Genomic DNA, 6,000 nt, shown 5'->3' with positions numbered 1-6,000 from the left:
CTTGCCAACTGAACTCTTCCCCCACTCTCCAGCACCTGGACTAAATTCTCTTCCTCTTTTAGGCCTAGGATGAAATACCACTTCTTCCGGAAAATGCTTTGTCAAATAACAAAATGTCTAAAACATGGTGAGAACTTACTATGGGACAGGCACTTTTCTTTCACAGGCATTAGCTTTTATAATTATCAGGAAAGCCTAAGAAGTAGGTATGATTATCCCATTGCATGGATGAGGAAACCGAGGCACAGATCTGAGGAATTTCTCAGTGTTACAAAGATGAACCATGAACTGTCTCATGAAAGAAGAAACAGACCGTGAGCAACCCAAGAAGGAGGCACTGAGGGTCATAATGAAGCACTGTGCTGGTGGGGGTCTTTCAAGCAAATGAGTCTGAGTCGTTAAAATTCGAAGATTATGGTAAAAGAGAGGTACTGACAGCATTGGAGATTTCTGGAGAGTGTGCAGCCTCCTGGTGACACGGTGCAAGGTACAAGCTGGGGAATGCGAGGCTGGGGTGCAAGAAGGTGTCCTTGACCACAGTGTTTTGTTTTCTGCTTTTTTTACTTTTTTAACGATTTTATATATGTAGAGAGAAACTGGGGAGAGAGATGACGAGGGAGAGAGATCCCAAGCAGACTCCCCCGTGAGCGTGGAGCCTCACCTGGGGCCGGATCCCGCACCCCGAGGCCCGACCTGGGGCCGGGTGGACCCCGCAGCCCCCCGCCCGCCGACGACGATTTTATCTTTGATTCGCAGCCCGCGGACCCACCTTCGCGGTGGGCGCGCTGAGACGCACAGGTCCCGGCAAGCCCGCTGCAGCCCGCTCGGACGCTCCGCGAGGGCCCTCGGCCGCGGGGGCTCCCGGCCTCGCTCCACGTCGGGCGGCAGCGGAGTCCCAGCGCGGGGCCTCCGCGTCCGGCCGGGGGGCTCCGAGGGCGAGCTGGCCGCGGCCCCCGCCGCCCAGGAGCTGGCGCCCGCGTGCGAGCCCCGGGTCGGGCAGGTCGGGCTCGCGCCGGCGCCCCCGCAGCCCGTGTCCCGGCCTCGGCGCCGCGCAGCCGCAGCGGGGCTGCAGGGGGACCCGGCGGGAACCGCGCCCCGGCCCGGCGGCAGGAGCGGCGGGAGGCGAGCCCCGCCCCCTCAACGGCGCGGGGCGTGGCCTCGGCTGGCCCCGCCCACACGGCGCGCGGCCCCGGGCAACCGGCGCCACACAACAAGATGGCCGGCGCGTCGCCGGACGCCTGAGGGGACGGGCTGCGCGTCTCCGACCGCTCGTCCCGCGGCCTGCTCCGCTCGGCTCCTCGGCGGTGGGTGCTGGGCCCGGGCGCGGCTGCTCTCGGGCACCGGGCGGGGCCGTGGGGGCCTGCGGCGGCGGCGGCGGGAGGGCGCGGGGTGGGCCGGCGGGGACGGTGTGGCGCGGGGGCGTGTTCCTGGGAATTGGGATTGGACGAGGAGGAGGGGAGGGCCCGGAACGGGCGGGCGGGGCGGGGAGGGGAGGGGGGAGGAGGGGGGATGACGAGGGAGGGGGGATGGGGATGCAGAGGGGGCAGGAGGGGGAGAGAGGAGGAAGGGGAGGGGAGCGAGCGAGGGGGGAAGGAGGAGGGAGGGGGAGGGGAGAGAGGGGGGAGGGGAGGGAGAAAGGGGGAAGGAGGAGGGAGGTGGAGGGAGGGGGGATGGAGGGGAGAGGGGGAGCGAGAGAGGGGGAAGGAGGAGGGAGGGGGGAGGGGGAGGGAGGGGAGAGGGAGCGAGAGAGGGGGAAGGAGGAGGGAGGGGGGAGGGGGAGGGAGGGGAGAGGGAGCGAGAGAGGGGGAAGGAGGAGGGAGGGGATGCAGAGAGGGGGAGGGGAGAGAGGGAGAAGGGGGAGCAAGAGGCGGGAAGGAGGAGGGAGGGGGAGAGAGAGGGTAGGGGAGAGGAGGGAGAAAGGGGGAAGGAGGAGGGGGGAGGACAGGAGAGAGAGGAGGGGAGGGGTCGTGTGCGGGACGCGGGGGGGGGGGGGGGGGCGTCGTGCGCACCGGTGCCTCAGGTGCCTCAGGTGCCTCAGGTGCCTCAGGTCCCCCGGTGCCTCGGTGCGGCCTGGATGCAGCTTGGGGCGGGGCGAGGGCAGGACACTGGGGACAAGTGCTAAAGGGAAGAGCAAGGACTGTGGTGTGGCGGGTGGTTTTCTCGTCCGAAGGTGGGTTCAGGCCTCGACTCCGCCCCCGTGTAAACGTGACTGGGGACGCCCTCCTTAATCTTCCTGAGCAATTTTACTGTTTTAAAATGTGCCATTTTACTCTTGTAAAAGTACGTGCTGCTGACCTTGGAGGGCACACCCGGGGCCGAATTCCGCCCCAAGTCCTTACTAACTCAGAATTGCGAACAGCTGCATGAGGGAACCATCTTGAGTCTAAAAGCGATGCAGCTGAGGATCACCGAGGTCCGTTTCCCTAATGTCCCACAGGAAGCGGAGAAGCAGGATTTGAACTCAGGCTGCTTATTTCCGGAATCCAGGCTCTTCTCAAAGACTGCCACGTGTGGATGACGGTGGCAGTTCTGCCCTTACACGTCCTCGGTGGGAATTCCAACTTGCTAATGATGGCTTTAGAGTGCTTAGCACAGTCGTCTTTTCGTTCACTCAAATACTCGTTGTACATCAGACAGTTGGATCTCTGCTCTCCTATAGCTTAGAAACAAGAATCAGGTTGTTCACACTGTAAGATGCTATAAAGGAGACTCCTTGGGGCCAAGACCGCGCATAATAGGGAGATGGAAGACTTTTGTGCGTCTTGAGTGTAGAAACCCTGCTTCCCCAGTTCTGTTTTTGAAGCCTGACATGGTTCTTTTTTTTTTTTTTTTAATTTATTTATTTATGATAGTCACACACAGAGAGAGAGAGGCAGAGACACAGGCAGAGGGAGAAGCAGGCTCCATGCACCGGGAGCCCGATGTGGGATTCGATCCCGGGTCTCCAGGATCGCGCCCTGGGCCAAAGGCAGGCGCCAAACCGCTGCGCCACCCAGGGATCCCCTGACATAGTTCTTAGTGCATAGAAGTTACTCAATACAACTGACATACTGAATAAATAAATTAATAGGAGGAGATGGGCAGCCTGGGTTTTAGGTTACCAGAGTAACGGAGAGAGATTTGAGAGGAGAACCCAGGACAGTAATAGGATGAAGAAGGGCACATAAGTCAGAGCGTTAGGAGCAAAAGGCTTGCAGCGAAGCAGTCACACTGCGATGAAGAGCAATGTGTAGAGGTTGGTTTGGCTGTTTTGTTGGAGGAGGAGAATAATTTGAAGTTGGTATTGGAATGGATCAGGATGTCAGGATATTTGCTGAGATGAGTACTGTGGAGAATCAGGACAGATATGGAGGTGCGGAGGTAGGATACTCCAAAGAACCACAGATAAATGGAGACCAAGGTTAGGGAATTGGGGCAGAATTTGTGGGGAAAACTTGGCCATGAGAATGGGATGAAGGATAGAAGGCAGAGGTTGACAAGCACAAGATGGGAGGGTTACCTTTGGAGAGGGGTGGGAACCAGCATATTTGAAAGGTCTAGAGAAGGTTAAAAGTTAAATGGGTCAGAAGGAATGGGATGAAGTAGAACTGTAGGGAAAGTACTGAGATATGATTAAAAGTCTACAGGATGGAGCAGGATATGGAGGTCAAGAAATGGGGGTGGTTATTTGCATATTGGGATGGACTGGGAAGAGAGGGTTTGGGGATAATGGAGGTCTGTCTTATTTGAAGAAGATCAAAGAAGATGGAAAATTAGAAGTGTGAGGAAAAGCTGAATAGAGGGCACGGTATGATCTCTAGTAAGCTGTGTGTCAGGGCAAGGGCGTGATACGGTGGACAGTGCTTCCTGACCTGGTCATGTGACTCTGATGATCACATCATTCCAGTAACTTTCTCTTGTACTGCAGACCCCCTTCTGGGCCTTCAAAATATGTCTCCAGCTCTGCACTTTCCTGCTTATTTTGTTTTCTCTTTGTCCTACTCCTTCACACACTCTAGCCCTACCTGTCCGCTGTCTTCTCTTTTTTATTGCTGGGTCTCTGTGTGATTGCAAACTACATCTTCATCTCTCACACAACATCCCCATCTCTCCCTTAAAATTGTAGTTGATAATTTATGGTCTAGGTGCTCGTCTCTGAACTAATGCTAGCCATTCTCAAACACAGCCCAGTGCACTGTTACTGAGTTAGCTATTTTATGAGATAATAATACATATCTGTTGTTTCAGTGTCCAGGCCTTACAGGAGCTCTGGCAACCTGGGAAGGGGATCTGGGAATGCACTGTGACTTTGGAACTATCACTTACTCTTTCATGTTACAATTCATAAAAGAAAGGAATTGATCTGGATTACAGAAATCCATTCTAATACATTTTCTTAAAATCTACAAATGAGTAAAGCAGAGTTTTTGTGATCAAGAGAGGTAACAGAGGACCTCATAATAGTCTAGTAAGGCCTGAAAGGTCTTAGTCATTAGGATGTTATGAGGAGAATTCAGGGTGGTTCAGTATTATAAGAATTGATAAGATTTAGAGAGAAGATTAAGATGTGGGATACAGAATAATTATGTTGCATAAAAAGATGTGCTTTTTTTTTTTTTTTTTTTTTGCCAAGAAACTCAAAAAAGTATGAAGCATATCTCTGTAGCATAGGGCAACATCTATTATTCTAATAATATAATTTTCTATCTTGTTACAGGGTAGAGAAAGGTATACAGAAGTGAGAGTTGGTCCCCGTCACTCCCCTTTTTTATTTTTTAATCTCCTGCCCTTATGAAAACTACATGTAATTCAAGAATCCATATAACTCTCTTTTATCTTATTTGTTTACTTATTTTTACAATTTTATTTTTAAAGCATATACCTCTTAGCTGTCCTCAAGTATATTATTCTTATTTAGAAAGAGACACCATTACAAGCCGGTACAGAATCAGTATTACTAATACTAAGAGATTTTTTTTCCGTGGCAGAGTGATGTGATAGTAGCAATAGAAGTTTTTGCCACACTTGGTAAGTTAGGACCAACAGTGTTGTCACTGGCATTAATATCAGTTATGTGACTTGGAGCAGGCTTTTCTGACCTATATTGATAATTTAACGTGAAAAAATGAAAGAGAAAGTAAAGACACATAGAAGTTTGTAGTTTAAAGTGAACTAGACTATTGGCATAGGGCAGTTGCACCATATTGTGATGTATAACTGTGAAATAGTAATCACTTTTTAAAAACAGATACCACAGGTTTTTATTCTCTTCAAACTAGTCATCTTAAGAAGCTAGATCATGAGTTCTGTGATGTTATATATTAAATTTTCTGTTTTTCCTTCAGGAATTGTCTTACAGTATCTATTGATCAAGGTCACACTTAGTGTCATTTATCCTGGTCTATTTTGTGTGAGGCACCATGCTAGGCTCTAGAGAGCAAATCACACATGATCTGTACTCCAGAAAACTCAGTCAGCAGTATGACACAGTAATGAAGACACGGGCTTTGAAATCCAACCCTTGGATTAACCAATTGGTTATGGGACTTTGAACACATTACTTAACCTTATAGTCTTTAAAGGGGGAGATAATAGCACCTATTTTGTGGAATTGTTATATTTAATCCTTTTGATGTGATGTAATAGCTTATTATAATATTTGACAGATTGTAAAGTTAATGATCAAATTGGGAAAGTTAAAGTGTAGCTGAAATGATGGGTCAGATTTTCTGGTGAGATGTATGAATTAATTCTGAAAGCAGGACCCAAAGAGGAATTCTAGATATGTTTTGGGTAAGATCAGCATTCTGAGAATGACTATATCATCATTCAAAGGTATTACATCTGCTAATTGTTGGTTAGTTGACTACATTAATGGCCCCTCTCTATACCATATATATGTTCCAACCATCTTAACAATTTAGTTTACTTATAATTCCAGCCTGTATAATAATACTCATATACCTGTGAAGGTGTTTACTATCAAACCTTAACTTACTTATTTATTTATTTATAAAAATT

At 50.0% G+C, this 6,000-nt stretch overlaps 1 protein-coding gene across 3 annotated transcripts in view; it reads left to right on the top strand.

Moving 5' to 3' along the window:
- The first annotated feature begins 1,145 nt into the window (after positions 1–1,145).
- The window catches only part of CNTRL (centriolin), a 78,829-nt gene continuing 73,974 nt past the window's right edge, over positions 1,146–6,000 (top strand). For 2 of the 3 annotated variants that reach the window (XM_072727488.1, XM_072727486.1), the window contains exon 1: positions 1,174–1,304. The gene's annotated coding sequence lies outside the window, so the exon portion shown is untranslated. Of the gene's footprint in view, positions 1,305–6,000 lie in introns of all 3 variants that reach the window. The other variant, XM_072727487.1, reaches the window with a different exon arrangement.

The sequence above is a fragment of the Vulpes vulpes genome, chromosome 12 (assembly GCF_048418805.1).
Source record: "Vulpes vulpes isolate BD-2025 chromosome 12, VulVul3, whole genome shotgun sequence".
NCBI classification, from domain to species: Eukaryota; Metazoa; Chordata; class Mammalia; order Carnivora; family Canidae; genus Vulpes; species Vulpes vulpes.
This window is presented reverse-complemented; position numbering and strand designations above follow the sequence as displayed.